Source organism: Glycine max, chromosome 2 (genome assembly GCF_000004515.6).
Source record: "Glycine max cultivar Williams 82 chromosome 2, Glycine_max_v4.0, whole genome shotgun sequence".
NCBI lineage: Eukaryota > Viridiplantae > Streptophyta > Magnoliopsida > Fabales > Fabaceae > Glycine > Glycine max.
The window spans coordinates 2,488,435-2,509,784 of NC_016089.4; the positions used below are offsets into that span (position 1 = coordinate 2,488,435).

At 32.7% G+C, this 21,350-nt stretch overlaps 2 long non-coding RNA genes and 1 pseudogene across 12 annotated transcripts; all 3 read left to right on the plus strand.

Annotated features, from left to right (window-relative positions):
- The first annotated feature begins 1,377 nt into the window (after window positions 1–1,377).
- On the plus strand, window positions 1,378–9,011 carry LOC121173753 (uncharacterized). Of its 9 annotated transcripts, none has more exons than XR_005889088.1 (9): window positions 1,378–1,756; window positions 1,957–2,412; window positions 3,101–3,236; window positions 3,995–4,037; window positions 4,134–4,212; window positions 4,445–4,855; window positions 4,954–5,008; window positions 5,830–5,951; window positions 7,016–9,011. It is a non-coding gene; the product is annotated as an uncharacterized lncRNA (long non-coding RNA). The 9 variants fall into 9 exon arrangements; XR_005889090.1 differs by having other exon boundaries at window positions 1,380–1,875; window positions 2,322–2,456; XR_005889089.1 differs by having other exon boundaries at window positions 1,381–1,875; window positions 2,322–2,412.
- Window positions 9,012–10,578: 1,567 nt separating this feature from the next.
- Window positions 10,579–12,208, plus strand: LOC121173684 (metalloendoproteinase 5-MMP-like; annotated as a pseudogene). The gene has a single exon (XR_005888999.1). The product of XR_005888999.1 is annotated as a metalloendoproteinase 5-MMP-like (transcript).
- Window positions 12,209–16,295: 4,087 nt separating this feature from the next.
- On the plus strand, window positions 16,296–20,914 carry LOC102669721 (uncharacterized). Of its 2 annotated transcripts, XR_005889093.1 has the most exons (8): window positions 16,296–16,667; window positions 17,233–17,323; window positions 18,012–18,147; window positions 18,906–18,948; window positions 19,045–19,123; window positions 19,356–19,766; window positions 19,865–19,919; window positions 20,741–20,914. It is a non-coding gene; the product is annotated as an uncharacterized lncRNA (long non-coding RNA). The 2 variants fall into 2 exon arrangements; XR_005889092.1 differs by lacking the exon at window positions 17,233–17,323 and having other exon boundaries at window positions 16,302–16,667.
- Window positions 20,915–21,350: the final 436 nt, after the last annotated feature.

Genomic DNA, 21,350 nt, shown 5'->3' on the forward strand with positions numbered 1-21,350 from the left:
CATTGGATGTAATAGATCAGACTTTTCTAATAAAATGATAAATCGTATAATTTTATTTATAAAATAAATTTGTCCATATTTTTAAAAATTGAATTATTTTTATACATTTCCTTTAAAGTATCTATTTCATTTTGTAATTCATGTCATTAAAGTGTTTGTATCAAATTGATTTGGTAACATTTTCTTTAATTAGTTACTCAGTTAAGATATTTATATTATTATTCAAATTTATTCAATAAATATTATATATAATAATATATGTATAAATCACAATTAAAATAACTTTCTATCACATAAATTAATTTAAAAAGTTTTCATAATTTAAATTTCAAATTCTATTTTTATATTTTAATTATATTTATATAAAAAATAAAATAATGAGTAAAATACGTAACATCCCCTTAATTTTTGCAAAATTATAAATCTTTTGTATTTTTTAACATTTTCACTTTTTTTAGCAACCTCCTTGATCTATAGGTTAACATGGTGTAATATCCAAACAATTAAAGAGATTTAGTTGATGAATATGGAGTGTTGGTAATATTTTTAAAATAATTAACACAATTAGTATAGGAGTTTAAAAAAAGGAAGAGTGAGCGTAATTTCACGAAACTTCCGGATGATAAGTGTAATGTACTCGGAAAAATTAATCTTCTACCAGTTAAATAAAACTATTTTTTTTATCATGTATCTTTTTAAATTGTATATGTGTAAATAAAATATATGTCACTGTTGATACTATCTTACACTTTTTAATTATGTTAAAATATAATTTACTATGCAAGACTGACTTGATTTTAAATCATATGTCAGACTTAGAATAAGAGTTCGGACTTATCTCGTGTAAATCATCTTATTATCTTTTACGTTTGTTTAGAGATCATCTGTCTTTTATCTTATTCAGAATAATGTAGTTCATAATTGAGCATATTTATTTAAAAATCGAAAGGCTGTATTATTGTATTTTATTCTAGTATTTTAACAAGTATAGAAAAAATAATTAATTGAGCATATCGATCCGTTGAAACTTAAAACCTTTTTACCCGCATGAATATGATTACATGAGCCCTATACAATATTGTAAAGTCATTTACCTTGAGTAGCCATTGCCGGCCACTTTTTTTACCAGCCAAAGAATTTTAATTTGAGAATGATTACAAAGTACGTACCCAATCCTTTTACCAAGTGCAGTCTAGTACCCAAATATTTTTCCAGACTTCCACTACTAGAAAAAATATATATTTTAAATTGACGGTTAAAACTAAATTGTCTTAAAATATTAAATATAACATGATAATATTTTTGTAATTAAGACAAGAAAATTGTTTTTAATGACATGTATTTTAAGACAATTATCATGAGCCGTCTTAGAATCTGATTGGGTAACATTGTTATAATTAGAGAGTATGAAAATGACGACGATCATTAACACAAAATCATCTTAATTTTTTATTCCTGAATCTGAAATCCTAGCTTCAATTCTCCCATCTAACTATCACAGTGTTGTCCCTCCCTCGAACTCTCCCTCTTTAGCTCACCCAGTCTCGATTGTGCCCTCGAACTCTCCACTATCCCTCTCTCGAAGTCTCCCTCTATAGCACACCCACTCTCAATTGCGTACATTATTAACTCTTGCACTGTCCTTCACCCACTGTCCTTCGAGACGTCCCTCTCTCTGGTTGTGTACTCAGCGGCAGTAGAAAGTTTGTCTCCGTGGTGTGGCCCCCCCGTACGTTGTGCGGCCATCCTCACACAGGTAAAAACCTTATCTTCTTTGTCACTATTTTATTTATTGAAAGTGAAATGGACTTCCCCTTATTCTTGAAAGAACAATCTGGGAGGGAGGGGGGAGTAGATATCTCACAAAAAATGGAGGTTAATTTTATGGAATACTTTGTTTGAGATTTTTTTTATTAAGTTGTAATAAGAAATTTATATGTTTTTGTTTTGGAATAGAGTTACCTGGAGTTCTTTGGGTGCTGCTATATCATCCTTTTAGCACTATTTCATTTAATATTGTTCAACGCATCAACTAGAATTTGCTGAGGATTATGAACCTGAGCCTAGCTTTGTCTGCATCTTTTGCCAAGGCAGCCATCCCCAAAATTGAGCAATATTTGTATAAACGTTCTTCATAATCGTCACCTTATAGCTCAACTTAGATGACAACATTGTCTGGGTTGTCGTTTGAACTCAATGGAGATGGAGTTTTCTTTACCATTTCTAATAATTATGACTCACATTTGTTTTCTATGTTTTTTTTTGTCATATTTGATTGGCCATCTGCATATGACTTTATGCCATTTTCACACTCTTAGCAGTTATCACCCACTCTTGGTGAAAGCCTAGATGAGTCTGATATCATGTCAAGATAGGAGAAATGATTATTTTGGAAGCATTAGAAGCAGATTGGTACAGCCTCTGATCTAGTCTTGTTCCTTCTGCCTTCATGTCTTGTAAGAGTTTCACCAACTTCAGAGAACACAGCAACCATGATATCTGCCATGGCCCTTTAATTAAGCCCCCCATTCATCCTATGGTCATTGAAAAGCTTGACACAGGTTTCAAACTAAGCTGGTTTAGTATAAGCAGCAATTATGGTAGTATATATAACTCACCTTATTCGCTGCTACCCTTGTTGTCTTCATTTAATTGTACAGCTTCTGAATTTACCTTCAAATTCTTAAGAAGCTTCTGCAAAACGAAGCATGCAACTTCAGAATGCTACTTTCCTCCTCTACAGAAAATGTTTGTATTTTGAGATCAGCTCTAACATAGTTTTAAACTAGGGAACAACAATTTCATGAAAACCATTTTCAGAATGCTAGTGTTCATTTCAATTTGTACTTTGAAATAGTGAACACCATAATTGTGTCGTACTTGATCATTTACCTCACCAACAACCAAGGCCTCTCACAAGCTAAGGTTGCTCTGCACATTAAGGCCCTTCTCAGATTAATTTCTATCATGGCTCTTCCTGTCTTCCACCTCTTTCTTCAATCATCAACACCTCTTTCTTAGATTAATTTTAGCCTTTTTCTTTGTTGTTTTTCAGTTTGGTTTGTTGGTGATTTTGATTTTTGTCCCTTTGCACTTTCAGATATATAGCTCCGGAGCAGCTTCCGGTGAAGTACGGTGGACTAAGCAAAGATGGGGAGCTCGAAAATACCGATGCTGTCACAGAAATCATAGTGAGGCCGGCAGCAAAACATACAGTGGAATTTTCAGTTACTGAGGTGGGTTTTCCATTACTTTTTTGTCGGAGTAAATTGGTTTATGAGAATCCAAAGAATGCGCAGCATGGGAATGGGGAATCTTTGATAGGATTCCTTTCTTCTCAATATTATCTAATTAATTCATTTTTTGCATATTTCTCATATTTCATGCCACAAATTGTGCTAGCCTGAAGAAAAATTCAGGAGCAAACACACTCATATTAGTAAATTAAGAATAAATTAAATAAATACATAAAGGGTATACTCCAATTGAAAAAAAAAAGGGAAAATACTCCAATACAAAGCAAGTTTCTTTGGTTAGCTATCTTTTGCCGTTGGGAGGTTGTAATATTTAAATTTTATTTCATGTAATTCTCATTTCTCAATATTAATGCTAAGAGCCAAATTTCTTCTGTGTGTTTAGCAAACCAATAAAACGTGTGGACCACTTTGAAACAGGTTTAGGTAGGTTGTACAAAAGATAAAGTAACCTTGAATATTAAATTTGTCAGATAACTACCTAATGATGTTGATTTTGACATTAATGTCCATTGATGTATAGGGTTACATACTTATGCTCTACATCTTTTATTTATTATTAGAATCTGTTATTGGACTTAACTCTGCAAATTAAAGCCACATGTAGCAATTAAATCCTATACTGTACCTTATTATTACAATTGATGAATAGATAGAGATCGACTTCATGTTTGGCCTGATTCTAAGTCTTAACTTCCCTTGAAATCTCATATTGGTTAATGTTTGGATGGCTACCACAGTCCAGAGCTACCATATGGATGGCTATGCATTCTTTGTTGTTGGGTGAGATTTTAGTTTTAAAATTTCAATTTACCATTTTTGTTTTTATCAATGTTACACTAAACTTAAGAGTGAATGAATTTCTCGTTTGAACTGTAGCATGGATTTTGGAGTATGGGCAGAAAATAGCCGAAGTACTTATAATAAGTGGGATGGTATGGCTCGCTGCACTACACAGGTATGTCTTACTTCCTTGGCCACAGCATAATCTGTTACTCCATCCATTTGCATAGGAAATTATGAGGCAGTTATGCTGGAATGAACCATTTTCATACATAACAAGAAAGGGGACATACGATTAGGAATGGAGGTTGTTTCACAGATTCAACCAAGAAATGCTTCAATTCTGTTTGCTACTCTAAAATTTATAGTTTTCCTTTTGATTTGACCACATTACTTTGTCTTTTCAGCTTCTCATGGATCTGGAATCATTAATAAGAATTCCCTTTTAAACCCCATGAATATTTAAAATGTCTCTTGACAACGCCGGTATTTGGAACCTTCGTCCAGAGAACCTCAACTCGTGGTATCTGGGCCAAGAAGTTTTTGTGCATGTTGTAAACCCAGAGAAAGACAACAATGTGGTTGTGTAAATTGCTGACAAATTTCAGGTGATGCCACTCTTGATTTCTCATAAGCACACTCTTAAATCTTGCACCACATTTTGCAGCAGGTTTAATATTAATTGGGTGCAGTCCAGGAGGTATGAAATTTAATTTTGTGGTTCTTAGTTTTCTTATAATTCTATCCATCATATTCAAAATGGTCGATCTTTGTTTGGTTGCAGGCACAGCTAGTAATATTATAACATATCTTTCACGGTATATTCTCAGTTATATATAATTCCAATTAATTAATGCTTTACTTTGTTTGATCATATCGATGACCAGGTGATCTAATGACCCTTTTGTTTTGCTAGTGGAGATGTGGCGCTATCTGTAATAATGACAACTGCAAGTACCCTAACTGCCATGGTTGGTATAGCTATAATTTGAGTCTTAATCTTTGGTTTCCATTTTTTACGAGCAATTAATTAATCCATGACAAGATGTGGGTAGGCATTAGTACAATGATACAATCAATTAGTAATGGTTTCAGTTCCATGCATCTGCCCACGTTTGTACTTGGGCAGACAAATTAATTTTCTCCATCGCAGCCCTTTTGGCCCTCCCTCTCTGGTTTTGAAGACTAGCATAAGACATGTCTTGTTTGATTTATTACAAACAGTGCAGAGTGTATTAATGATTCTTACTTTAATTATATTCTTTTGTCTCTAAAAGTAAAAATATGAAAATCTTTTAGTATTGGTTCTTAATTATAAAAACTTTATTCGTTTTTAATTTTTGAAAACTACAAAAGTGCTTTACATATTCTTCCATAATGACTTCACAAGCATTCTCTAAACTTTGACTGCAGTCATGAGGTTTAAGATATTCTTCCACAATAGGATTGAATTTTCGAATTAAATTCTTAATATCACAACTAATCAGGTTTCAGGTGAATAATATTTTTTTTCTACAGCCCAAGTAACTGGTTGGTCTGTTGTTGTTTAAGGTTGTTCCTGTGTATCAACACATGGAATCTATCTTCAATAAAAAATGAAATCTTCACACATGGTGAATCCTGTGTACTTAAATTTCAATTTGGGTTTGGCAACTTAATCATGAAAATGTGCCAACTACTTGTCTCTGACCATGCTTTTCATGCAAAACTATTCATATGTCAATCTGTTTTGAATGACTAATACTTGGTAGAAAAGCTATCTTGAATCCTAACGACATTTATTTTCTTTCAGGTTACAGACAAAAGGTGCTTTAATTTATTCCCAGAAGTTGGTCGATGTACATAATAGAGTTGGTCATGCAGGGGGAGTACGTGGTCTCATCATTGTTTGACATCTTCAGTTGTTTTCCTAATGTGAGTCCTCCTTGCTTAATATGTACTCATTCATAAAATATTAATTTATTTATATAATGCTTAATTATATAATAAAAAAATTACATGTACTTATCATAAGTAGTTGAGAATAATAATTTTTATTCTTTCACCTATGATTAAGGTTTTCGTTAATTTCATATTATATAATTATGTCTTATACTGAATTAATTTTCTAATTGAGTTGTTTAATAAAATAATATTAAATTATCTTCGTAATCATTATTTATCATTTATTTATTATTATGTTGCTTAATAATATAATATTAAATTAACTAAAACCATCATATATAGTAAAAAAATTATATGTACTTATGATAATTAGTAAACAATTCAAAGTCGCATAATTTTTAAATTTTCAGGTTATATTACGGTTTTATTAATTTAATATTATATAATTTTTAAATTTTCAGCTTATACATTATTTATATATATTAAATATTATATACATAATTTTCAGCAAAAATATTAATTTAATATTATTATATAATTTTTAAATTTTCAGGTTATACATTATTTTTTAATTTTAAATAGAATATAATTTAATATTATATACATAATTTTCAGCTTATTATGTAATTTAATATTATTATATCATTTTATAATTATCAGCTTATACATAATTGTTAATAATAACTAATTATATTTAGAAGTTATTCTTTATATTTATTTATATTAATATTCTTACATATAAATATAATATTATTAAATGATAATTTAAACTATTTAATAATAATTATCTATATTTTCTAATAATAATATTGTAATTATTATTAGAAAATATAAATAATGATTATTAAATATAAATAATTAATTTAAATTATTTTTAATTATATTTATATATAAAAAAAATTATACAGAAATCTACGTCGATGCTTACCTGGTGCACTGACGTTAAAGGATGCACTTTCATGTCATTTGGAGTGAAGCAACGACGTTAAAGGATTGGCTTTTTAAGTTGTTTGTTTCCCTGAAATGACGTTGATGTGTGCTGTTTTTAAGTCGTTTTGATGTTCAGAAACGACGTTGATGCATGCCGTTTTCAGGTCGTTTGTTTTCCAGAAACGACGTTGATGCACGCATCTTTTACGTCGTTGCATCGTCGGAACGACTTAGAAACTACATGTTTCTACGACGTTGTTGGGTAAAGGATCGATGTAGACATTTATTTTCTCCACATCGTTGCTGCGTAACCAACGACTTGTTTTGGGACTTCATTCAAAACGGCGGCCATCGTTGAAGGTTCCAGCGTAAACAACGACGTCAACTTTAAAGATGGACTTCCACCGTCTTTGAAGTGCTTATTCCACCATCGTTAAACGCAGTTTTTCCAGTAGTGTCTTCATTGACTATTCTTTGGGAATCTACAACCCCACCACCTTTGTCTACAAACCCCTAATTGAAAAGAGAGTATAATAAACACAAAAAGCTTGTGGGGAAAATTAAAAGAGAGGGAGGGAGAGGGAGAGAGAAGAGAAAAAATAAAATTAAAATAATATTTTTAAGATAGACACCAAAGTTTACGCTCATCCCCAGACAGATTATCAACAAATGAATGAAAAGTATAATAGTATATTTATGAATCACAATTAAAATAATATTTTATTAATTAATTAATTTTAAAACTCTCACAAAGAAAGATATGTTAAATCGAACTAAGAGGCTTTGCCACTTTTATTGATTTATATTATACTATTTTATGTACTCCTGTTATTTTTTATCTTGTTGTAAAAACTGAAAAAAAAACATAAAAATAATAAGATAAAAACAACAATAGTATGAAAAATAATATAATATAGATCAATAAAAAAATATATGTTATTTTAATTATATCTATATCAAGATTATTAGACTTGAGAGTACTTGTAATAAAAATTTATAAGAGTTAATTTCATATAAAAATAATATATATACATATAACATACCAATTAAATATTTTAATGATAAAATAAAATAGTAAAACATAAATTTTAAAATATTATAATAATTAAGTCTAATAATATATTACTACTGGATAATAACTTGATGATGTTATAGTAATGATACATCATACTCATCTTGAATTTGATATTATTAGAAAACATTAAAGATGTATTAAACACTAAACAAACATAAAATAATCCAAATAATTAGTTGTTATTAAGAATCATTATCAATGAAAAATATGAATGTTATCTTTTATCTTCGTGGCTTTAATGGTAGTTTTATGCAGTTTTAGAATAACCTAACTTTTAACCCTCTTAGGATTGAAAAATAGTAATATACAGAGGACATGAGGCTTAACTTGCGAACAATATATATTTAAATGCAATCAAGTACAATCAGCATTTGTGGTATAAATCTAGTTGGAATCATGTCTGTTTTCATCATGCAGTGGCATGCCTTTAGGCCTTCTAATAAAATGGTAAATATTATTTTATCCGTATATAATACATTCGTTGTTGGAGGAAGACATATTTTTACCATAATTTCTTAAAAAAGAATAAATCACTCAATAAAGTGTTTCCTCCCAAGTCGTAAGAATCAAGCTCTAGATACGCTAGGAAATGTTTTGTAAAATGAAATATATAAATAGGAAGAACTTGTAAAAAAAAAATAGAGATAAACAATGAAGAAAATAACCATTAATTAAAATTCATGAAATGAGAATATCTAAGTATAAAATTACAACTAATCTGAACCAATCTGCTAAACAACCTAATCTTCTATCATTTTCATTTGATATTTAAATTATTAACTGCTCAAACAAAACTCATAAAAGATAAAATCTGCAACAATAAAAGAACTCTATCTAAAACTTATTCAAAATTCAAGTACAAGGCAAGTAAGGCAACTCTATCTAAACTCTATCACGCCACTGCTGACCCCGACCCTATCACGTGCATGCATATGAACTATTATTTACAAGTTGTCGCCACTCCCCAAGAACGAGAGCAAGTGCCAAATGACTCCAAGCCCTAAACCGCAGCCAGCAACCCAGAACCAGTCCCCCATGCCACTAGTTGTATGTGCAGATTACAAAAAGAGACATCACAGAACAAATGGATGAAAAGTAAGGCAACTCTATCACGCCACTACTGACCCCGACCCTATCACGTGCATGCATATGAACTATTATCTACAAGTTGTCGCCACTCCCAAGAACGAGAGCAAGTTGCCAAATGACTCCAAGCCCTAAACCGCAGCCAGCAACCCAGAACCAGTCCCCCATGCCACTAGTTGTATGTGCAGATTACAAAAAGAGACATCACAGAACAAATGGATGAAAAGTAAGGCAACTCTATCACGCCACTACTGACCCCGACCCTATCACGTGCATGCATATGAACTATTATCTACAAGTTGTCGCCACTCCCCAAGAACGAGAGCAAGTTGCCAAATGACTCCAAGCCCTAAACCGCAGCCAGCAACCCAGAACCAGTCCCCCATGCCACTAGTTGTATGTGCAGATTACAAAAAGAGACATCACAGAACAAATGGATGAAAAGTAAGGCAACTCTATCACGCCACTACTGACCCCGACCCTATCACGTGCATGCATATGAACTATTATCTACAAGTTGTCGCCACTCCCCAAGAACGAGAGCAAGTTGCCAAATGACTCCAAGCCCTAAACCGCAGCCAGCAACCCAGAACCAGTCCCCCATGCCACTAGTTGTATGTGCAGATTACAAAAAGAGACATCACAGAACAAATGGATGAAAAGTAAGGCAACTCTATCACGCCACTACTGACCCCGACCCTATCACGTGCATGCATATGAACTATTATCTACAAGTTGTCGCCACTCCCCAAGAACGAGAGCAAGTTGCCAAATGACTCCAAGCCCTAAACCGCAGCCAGCAACCCAGAACCAGTCCCCCATGCCACTAGTTGTATGTGCAGATTACAAAAAGAGACATCACAGAACAAATGGATGAAAAGTAAGGCAACTCTATCACGCCACTACTGACCCCGACCCTATCACGTGCATGCATATGAACTATTATCTACAAGTTGTCGCCACTCCCAAGAACGAGAGCAAGTTGCCAAATGACTCCAAGCCCTAAACCGCAGCCAGCAACCCAGAACCAGTCCCCATGCCACTAGTTGTATGTGCAGATTACAAAAAGAGACATCACAGAACAAATGGATGAAAAGTAAGGCAACTCTATCACGCCACTACTGACCCCGACCCTATCACGTGCATGCATATGAACTATTATCTACAAGTTGTCGCCACTCCCAAGAACGAGAGCAAGTGCCAAATGACTCCAAGCCCTAAACCGCAGCCAGCAACCCAAAACCAGTCCCCATGCCACTAGCTGTATATACAGATTACAAAAAGAGACACCACGTACAGAACAAATGGATGAAAAGTATAATAGTATATTTATGAATCACGATTAAAACAAATTTCTAACAATTAAATCTTTTATTTACTCATAACATTTAATGTTTTAATTTAAATGTTATTTATTTTATTAATGAACATTTTATTTATTCATATAATTTATAATAAGTTTTAAAAGATATATTAGTACTAAAAAAATTAAGATTATTTTTTTGAAACCTTAAAGTCCTTACTTGGGGCTGCTTGGACTTAAGCCCGGCCTTATTATCCCTAGTGGGCAACTTGTTAATGTCCTTATTATCCCTAGTGGGTAACTTGTTAATGATGAATTGAAGACCCTTCAAATCGTGTGTGCTACCTTAAGTAGGCGTGGAATATCAATTGTTTCCACACTAGGGACAAAACTTCATCAAACTCATGAACTTACTCAGTCCCTTCCAGTTTGGAATTCGCAATAACGACCCTCAGTCATCTTCCTCAATATATTACTCCTCAGCTCTTATATTTAGACGCACACAATCATGCAGCTCTAGGGAATCAAGAAAATTATTATACCCTTTAAGATGAAACCGTACCTACGTGCAATATTCCTAGTATTCCTTATCCTTCTCGACCAATCATCCATTTCGGCGAGTGCTTCTTTTAATTTTAATGGATTGCGAAACATTGCAAAGTTGCCCTCTGTCGAGAAACTTTTGAAGTTGGGAGAGCCAGCGAAAAAGACGACAGATATTGCCAATGAAATTTTAAAGAAACTGTTTGAGTATTATAAGGACGATTTACCACTAAAGTCCCCTCCCCACCGCCAATGTACCGTTTACAACCAAAGTCCGATCTCCCAGCGCCAAACGCACCACCGAAGCAAATCAATATTACAGGCCTGTACATCGTCAAAGATTACTTATCTGACTACGGCTACATTGAATCCTCTGGGCCATTTAACGATTCTTTCGATCAGGAAATAATATCAGCCATTAAGACCTACCAGAATTTTTCCAATCTTCAAGTTACCGGCGGCCTGAACAAAGAGCTTATTCAGCAAATGTTGTCCATACGATGCGGTGTCCCCGACGTTAACTTCGACTACAACTTCACCGACGACAACATTTCCTATCCCAAAGCCGGACACCGCTGGTTCCCAAACAGAAACCTCACATACGGTTTTCTTCCCGAAAACCAAATCCCAGACAACATGACTAAGGTGTTCAGAGATTCCTTCGCGAGGTGGGCCCAAGCCTCGGGGACTTTGAGTCTCACGGAGACAACCTACGACATCGCCGACATCCAGGTAGGGTTCTACAACTTCACTGCCTTGGGCATTGAAGTGGAGGTGTATGGTGGCAGCCTTATATTTTTGCAACCGGATTCTAGTAAGAAAGGGGTGGTACTTATGGACGGTAACATCGGCTGGTTACTTCCAAGTGAAAACGCCACACTGTCTAAAGATGATAGAGTTTTGGACTTGGAGACTGTGGCGATGCACCAGATAGGGCATCTACTTGGACTTGAACACTCTCCCAAAGAGGACTCTGTTATGTATCCTTACATTTTGTCATCACAGCAACGAAAGGTGAAGCTTTCCAATTCTGACAAGGCCAACATTCACCTTGAGTTTGCGAAGCATGACTCGGATCTGACTTCTCCAAACTCGCATGACTCTGCAAGCCACGGTGGGCGTTTGGATGTGCTTTTAGTTACCACTTTCTCTCTTGGATTTGCTTACGTATTGCTCCTTTTGTATTAGTGGCTCATGTCCCACCTTGCTTTTGGACTTATGAGCTTTTTATATTTCTGATTCTTCAATGTCTATTGTGTGTGCTCTCCAACCTGTGGTGACTTTTCGGTTTATTCATGTGGCTGTTTCTTATAGGCCTTTCGACCTCCAGTATTAAATAAAAGATCATTTTGAGCTTTTTAATTTTAATTATTTTTTATTTATATCTCTTCTAATATTAATAATAAATAATAAAATATATAAATAAATAAATGATTATATACAATTAATCTTTTAGGATGATAATTATTTTAAGATAGAAAAATAATATATATTTATATATTGTTATGAGAGGTCTTTAGTTATATGCATAATGCACCCTTGGCCACTTGGGAGTTGGAATTTCAGTAATTATTATTGTGGTGGGTAAAGCTATAAACTCGGTTTTGTGTAAGTTCATTTACTTTCTTGAGGAGTCTAAGGTAGGAAAGAGAAACACCTCTTCCAATGTAAGAAAGTTTTTTAAAACTGGTATATTAGTTTAGTTTCAATCTAATGCCTCAATTTTTTTTTTCTTTTCTCCTTGTATTTTTTATTCCTTTTCTTCTTATCTTTCCTTGTTTGCCCCTTCTCTTCTTTCTCTCTCCTTCTATCCGCCACCATAGTGCACCGTCACTTGTAGTTGCTTTGGTGGGACTCTACCACAGAAGAAGCAAGTGGAGCGTTGTTTCCATTACTTTACGGAAATTCACTTAATCACATTCAATTGGTTCATTGAGGAATGATTGCGGCGTTGTGTTTTTTCTTTCGTCTTTCTGTGTGAGTCATTTGAGCGGTGCTGCGAAAGAAGAAAAAACTCCGGCGAGTGCCCACTGGTTGTCTGCGGTGGAGAGAAGGAGTGTTGTGCGGAAGAAAAGAAGAGGGGCAAACAAGGAAAGACAGGAAGAAAGGAATAAGGAAAGGAGAAAAGGAAAAAAATTGAACCATCAGATCGATGAAAACTAAACTAAGTGTCAAGGGAAACGAAAAGCATAATAGCATGAGTCAAGTTCAAAAATTATACAAAGTTTCACAAAGAAGATCCATATATGTTTCACATGCTAGATTCCTTCGAATAGATGGCTATGGGTGATAAATTATATATGAATTGGAAAATACAAAAAATATGTTGCAACTTGCAAGGGATGCATCAGTAACAATTGTTTATAAGTAGTACTGCCATCAGTATCAACTTTATCAGCAAAAAATAAGTTGCAACTTGCAAGGGATGCACCACCCACTTACAGCTTAATTAATTGTCACCGATAAAAAAATGTTTGATACACATCCAAAATCCTATTTAACATTTAGATTGAGAAAAAAATGAAAAATATATAAAATGATAAAATTTATGATATAATAAAAAAATAAAAAAGTGTGGATGCAATATTTAAAATAAAAAATAATTTATAAATTATTACTCATGGAAAACGAGAACTCAATAAAACTCGCACCATGTACTTGTGAATCCCACCAATCACGATACATAGCCATTAATATAAGCCTAAAAGGAAACATCCAATTACAAGTTGAATGTTAATATATGCACAGCCACTTACTGCATACAAGAAGATGCAATAGTAACAAGGACGATTCCAACTTCTCTACTCGCGTAATAGCTTTGTAGCTTCCCATGCATGTGACCCACTAGTTCTAATCCTAACTGATACAATTACAGGTAGGAATATTCACGAGTTGGTAAGAATCAAATCAAATTTAAGGTAAAATTAAATTTACATTAGTTATATTTGATTAGATTGATTTGATTTAAATTTTGATTTTTTTATCATTTAAATTAATTAAAAAGGGATTAGTTTAGTTGAGTCAATCAACTATAATAAAAAATTAAATTGTAATATTTTTAACGATTTTTTATGTTTATTGTCTATTTGATATAAATATTTAATTTTATATTAACGCAAGATAAGCATATTTTTGTTTTCAATAACATACTATTTATATTTTATTTAAAATATTTAATCAGCATGTTTGCGGACTACCCACATAAGCCACTTAATCTGAAATCACTTTACACTTACACAAAAATAATGAATCAAAGATAAATAGAGAACTAAGGCTAAACCTAATCGGAAAAATCTGATAGTTGCCAAACACAAACCCTTACCCTTCCCTAGACCTGCCCTGGTCATGCCACCGCCCCTTTTACAGGCAACTTATGCTTCCTCCGACCACCATCGTGCCCCTTTTACAGTTCTTCGTCTTGTTTGTAGGAAAATATTGGCGAAGATATGCTTCCTCCGACCTGCCCTGTGTGTGATGACTGCTACTTGTGTTTCTTGTACGTCTATTCCAGCGATACCAACATGCATGGTTGTTGCTAGTTTGTACGTACAAAATTTATGCATTAATTATGTTATAAAATTTTAGATTTTTAGTTATACGATAAGTATTTACGATTGCCAATTGTGAGGCAATCATTCAATACATTAAAATAGAGCCTTGTGCTTGTAGATGTAGGCTTATGAGGTAAAAATATGCCCACCTGGGATATCCTAAATGTTTTACGGCAAAATCAAGATCTAGATGTTATTTGATGATCACATAAAGGTGCAACAGTTTCACAACATATCATGCTTCAATTCACTGGCTTCATTCAATTTGGCAATCAATTTTGTGCCCATCTACTCGTTTCATCACCAAAGAAGACCCCTATACCTTATTTTATTTATTTAGGTTACCTAAAAGAAAATTTCTTTGAAAAGACATGCAACAACATCACAACAGAGAAGGTTACATAAAATAAGATGAAATTAAATAAAATTTTATAAAATGTATTGTATCCCCTTTTTTTTTTTAAAAAAAAAGATCTTTGAGCTTTTCTTTACTTTAATATTGCATTGGATGTAATAGATCAGACTTTTCTAATAAAATGATAAATCGTATAATTTTATTTATAAAATAAATTTGTCCATATTTTTAAAAATTGAATTATTTTTATACATTTCCTTTAAAGTATCTATTTCATTTTGTAATTCATGTCATTAAAGTGTTTGTATCAAATTGATTTGGTAACATTTTCTTTAATTAGTTACTCAGTTAAGATATTTATATTATTATTCAAATTTATTCAATAAATATTATATATAATAATATATGTATAAATCACAATTAAAATAACTTTCTATCACATAAATTAATTTAAAAAGTTTTCATAATTTAAATTTCAAATTCTATTTTTATATTTTAATTATATTTATATAAAAAATAAAATAATGAGTAAAATACGTAACATCCCCTTAATTTTTGCAAAATTATAAATCTTTTGTATTTTTTAACATTTTCACTTTTTTTAGCAACCTCCTTGATCTATAGGTTAACATGGTGTAATATCCAAACAATTAAAGAGATTTAGTTGATGAATATGGAGTGTTGGTAATATTTTTAAAATAATTAACACAATTAGTATAGGAGTTTAAAAAAAGGAAGAGTGAGCGTAATTTCACGAAACTTCCGGATGATAAGTGTAATGTACTCGGAAAAATTAATCTTCTACCAGTTAAATAAAACTATTTTTTTTATCATGTATCTTTTTAAATTGTATATGTGTAAATAAAATATATGTCACTGTTGATACTATCTTACACTTTTTAATTATGTTAAAATATAATTTACTATGCAAGACTGACTTGATTTTAAATCATATGTCAGACTTAGAATAAGAGTTCGGACTTATCTCGTGTAAATCATCTTATTATCTTTTACGTTTGTTTAGAGATCATCTGTCTTTTATCTTATTCAGAATAATGTAGTTCATAATTGAGCATATTTATTTAAAAATCGAAAGGCTGTATTATTGTATTTTATTCTAGTATTTTAACAAGTATAGAAAAAATAATTAATTGAGCATATCGATCCGTTGAAACTTAAAACCTTTTTACCCGCATGAATATGATTACATGAGCCCTATACAATATTGTAAAGTCATTTACCTTGAGTAGCCATTGCCGGCCACTTTTTTTACCAGCCAAAGAATTTTAATTTGAGAATGATTACAAAGTACGTACCCAATCCTTTTACCAAGTGCAGTCTAGTACCCAAATATTTTTCCAGACTTCCACTACTAGAAAAAATATATATTTTAAATTGACGGTTAAAACTAAATTGTCTTAAAATATTAAATATAACATGATAATATTTTTGTAATTAAGACAAGAAAATTGTTTTTAATGACATGTATTTTAAGACAATTATCATGAGCCGTCTTAGAATCTGATTGGGTAACATTGTTATAATTAGAGAGTATGAAAATGACGACGATCATTAACACAAAATCATCTTAATTTTTTATTCCTGAATCTGAAATCCTAGCTTCAATTCTCCCATCTAACTATCACAGTGTTGTCCCTCCCTCGAACTCTCCCTCTTTAGCTCACCCAGTCTCGATTGTGCCCTCGAACTCTCCACTATCCCTCTCTCGAAGTCTCCCTCTATAGCACACCCACTCTCAATTGCGTACATTATTAACTCTTGCACTGTCCTTCACCCACTGTCCTTCGAGACGTCCCTCTCTCTGGTTGTGTACTCAGCGGCAGTAGAAAGTTTGTCTCCGTGGTGTGGCCCCCCCGTACGTTGTGCGGCCATCCTCACACAGGTAAAAACCTTATCTTCTTTGTCACTATTTTATTTATTGAAAGTGAAATGGACTTCCCCTTATTCTTGAAAGAACAATCTGGGAGGGAGGGGGGAGTAGATATCTCACAAAAAATGGAGGTTAATTTTATGGAATACTTTGTTTGAGATTTTTTTTATTAAGTTGTAATAAGAAATTTATATGTTTTTGTTTTGGAATAGAGTTACCTGGAGTTCTTTGGGTGCTGCTATATCATCCTTTTAGCACTATTTCATTTAATATTGTTCAACGCATCAACTAGAATTTGCTGAGGATTATGAACCTGAGCCTAGCTTTGTCTGCATCTTTTGCCAAGGCAGCCATCCCCAAAATTGAGCAATATTTGTATAAACGTTCTTCATAATCGTCACCTTATAGCTCAACTTAGATGACAACATTGTCTGGGTTGTCGTTTGAACTCAATGGAGATGGAGTTTTCTTTACCATTTCTAATAATTATGACTCACATTTGTTTTCTATGTTTTTTTTTGTCATATTTGATTGGCCATCTGCATATGACTTTATGCCATTTTCACACTCTTAGCAGTTATCACCCACTCTTGGTGAAAGCCTAGATGAGTCTGATATCATGTCAAGATAGGAGAAATGATTATTTTGGAAGCATTAGAAGCAGATTGGTACAGCCTCTGATCTAGTCTTGTTCCTTCTGCCTTCATGTCTTGTAAGAGTTTCACCAACTTCAGAGAACACAGCAACCATGATATCTGCCATGGCCCTTTAATTAAGCCCCCCATTCATCCTATGGTCATTGAAAAGCTTGACACAGGTTTCAAACTAAGCTGGTTTAGTATAAGCAGCAATTATGGTAGTATATATAACTCACCTTATTCGCTGCTACCCTTGTTGTCTTCATTTAATTGTACAGCTTCTGAATTTACCTTCAAATTCTTAAGAAGCTTCTGCAAAACGAAGCATGCAACTTCAGAATGCTACTTTCCTCCTCTACAGAAAATGTTTGTATTTTGAGATCAGCTCTAACATAGTTTTAAACTAGGGAACAACAATTTCATGAAAACCATTTTCAGAATGCTAGTGTTCATTTCAATTTGTACTTTGAAATAGTGAACACCATAATTGTGTCGTACTTGATCATTTACCTCACCAACAACCAAGGCCTCTCACAAGCTAAGGTTGCTCTGCACATTAAGGCCCTTCTCAGATTAATTTCTATCATGGCTCTTCCTGTCTTCCACCTCTTTCTTCAATCATCAACACCTCTTTCTTAGATTAATTTTAGCCTTTTTCTTTGTTGTTTTTCAGTTTGGTTTGTTGGTGATTTTGATTTTTGTCCCTTTGCACTTTCAGATATATAGCTCCGGAGCAGCTTCCGGTGAAGTACGGTGGACTAAGCAAAGATGGGGAGCTCGAAAATACCGATGCTGTCACAGAAATCATAGTGAGGCCGGCAGCAAAACATACAGTGGAATTTTCAGTTACTGAGGTGGGTTTTCCATTACTTTTTTGTCGGAGTAAATTGGTTTATGAGAATCCAAAGAATGCGCAGCATGGGAATGGGGAATCTTTGATAGGATTCCTTTCTTCTCAATATTATCTAATTAATTCATTTTTTGCATATTTCTCATATTTCATGCCACAAATTGTGCTAGCCTGAAGAAAAATTCAGGAGCAAACACACTCATATTAGTAAATTAAGAATAAATTAAATAAATACATAAAGGGTATACTCCAATTGAAAAAAAAAAGGGAAAATACTCCAATACAAAGCAAGTTTCTTTGGTTAGCTATCTTTTGCCGTTGGGAGGTTGTAATATTTAAATTTTATTTCATGTAATTCTCATTTCTCAATATTAATGCTAAGAGCCAAATTTCTTCTGTGTGTTTAGCAAACCAATAAAACGTGTGGACCACTTTGAAACAGGTTTAGGTAGGTTGTACAAAAGATAAAGTAACCTTGAATATTAAATTTGTCAGATAACTACCTAATGATGTTGATTTTGACATTAATGTCCATTGATGTATAGGGTTACATACTTATGCTCTACATCTTTTATTTATTATTAGAATCTGTTATTGGACTTAACTCTGCAAATTAAAGCCACATGTAGCAATTAAATCCTATACTGTACCTTATTATTACAATTGATGAATAGATAGAGATCGACTTCATGTTTGGCCTGATTCTAAGTCTTAACTTCCCTTGAAATCTCATATTGGTTAATGTTTGGATGGCTACCACAGTCCAGAGCTACCATATGGATGGCTATGCATTCTTTGTTGTTGGGTGAGATTTTAGTTTTAAAATTTCAATTTACCATTTTTGTTTTTATCAATGTTACACTAAACTTAAGAGTGAATGAATTTCTCGTTTGAACTGTAGCATGGATTTTGGAGTATGGGCAGAAAATAGCCGAAGTACTTATAATAAGTGGGATGGTATGGCTCGCTGCACTACACAGGTATGTCTTACTTCCTTGGCCACAGCATAATCTGTTACTCCATCCATTTGCATAGGAAATTATGAGGCAGTTATGCTGGAATGAACCATTTTCATACATAACAAGAAAGGGGACATACGATTAGGAATGGAGGTTGTTTCACAGATTCAACCAAGAAATGCTTCAATTCTGTTTGCTACTCTAAAATTTATAGTTTTCCTTTTGATTTGACCACATTACTTTGTCTTTTCAGCTTCTCATGGATCTGGAATCATTAATAAGAATTCCCTTTTAAACCCCATGAATATTTAAAATGTCTCTTGACAACGCCGGTATTTGGAACCTTCGTCCAGAGAACCTCAACTCGTGGTATCTGGGCCAAGAAGTTTTTGTGCATGTTGTAAACCCAGAGAAAGACAACAATGTGGTTGTGTAAATTGCTGACAAATTTCAGGTGATGCCACTCTTGATTTCTCATAAGCACACTCTTAAATCTTGCACCACATTTTGCAGCAGGTTTAATATTAATTGGGTGCAGTCCAGGAGGTATGAAATTTAATTTTGTGGTTCTTAGTTTTCTTATAATTCTATCCATCATATTCAAAATGGTCGATCTTTGTTTGGTTGCAGGCACAGCTAGTAATATTATAACATATCTTTCACGGTATATTCTCAGTTATATATAATTCCAATTAATTAATGCTTTACTTTGTTTGATCATATCGATGACCAGGTGATCTAATGACCCTTTTGTTTTGCTAGTGGAGATGTGGCGCTATCTGTAATAATGACAACTGCAAGTACCCTAACTGCCATGGTTGGTATAGCTATAATTTGAGTCTTAATCTTTGGTTTCCATTTTTTACGAGCAATTAATTAATCCATGACAAGATGTGGGTAGGCATTAGTACAATGATACAATCAATTAGTAATGGTTTCAGTTCCATGCATCTGCCCACGTTTGTACTTGGGCAGACAAATTAATTTTCTCCATCGCAGCCCTTTTGGCCCTCCCTCTCTGGTTTTGAAGACTAGCATAAGACATGTCTTGTTTGATTTATTACAAACAGTGCAGAGTGTATTAATGATTCTTACTTTAATTATATTCTTTTGTCTCTAAAAGTAAAAATATGAAAATCTTTTAGTATTGGTTCTTAATTATAAAAACTTTATTCGTTTTTAATTTTTGAAAACTACAAAAGTGCTTTACATATTCTTCCATAATGACTTCACAAGCATTCTCTAAACTTTGACTGCAGTCATGAGGTTTAAGATATTCTTCCACAATAGGATTGAATTTTCGAATTAAATTCTTAATATCACAACTAATCAGGTTTCAGGTGAATAATATTTTTTTTCTACAGCCCAAGTAACTGGTTGGTCTGTTGTTGTTTAAGGTTGTTCCTGTGTATCAACACATGGAATCTATCTTCAATAAAAAATGAAATCTTCACACATGGTGAATCCTGTGTACTTAAATTTCAATTTGGGTTTGGCAACTTAATCATGAAAATGTGCCAACTACTTGTCTCTGACCATGCTTTTCATGCAAAACTATTCATATGTCAATCTGTTTTGAATGACTAATACTTGGTAGAAAAGCTATCTTGAATCCTAACGACATTTATTTTCTTTCAGGTTACAGACAAAAGGTGCTTTAATTTATTCCCAGAAGTTGGTCGATGTACATAATAGAGTTGGTCATGCAGGGGGAGTACGTGGTCTCATCATTGTTTGACATCTTCAGTTGTTTTCCTAATGTGAGTCCTCCTTGCTTAATATGTACTCATTCATAAAATATTAATTTATTTATATAATGCTTAATTATATAATAAAAAAATTACATGTACTTATCATAAGTAGTTGAGAATAATAATTTTTATTCTTTCACCTATGATTAAGGTTTTCGTTAATTTCATATTATATAATTATGTCTTATACTGAATTAATTTTCTAATTGAGTTGTTTAATAAAATAATATTAAATTATCTTCGTAATCATTATTTATCATTTATTTATTATTATGTTGCTTAATAATATAATATTAAATTAACTAAAACCATCATATATAGTAAAAAAATTATATGTACTTATGATAATTAGTAAACAATTCAAAGTCGCATAATTTTTAAATTTTCAGGTTATATTACGGTTTTATTAATTTAATATTATATAATTTTTAAATTTTCAGCTTATACATTATTTATATATATTAAATATTATATACATAATTTTCAGCAAAAATATT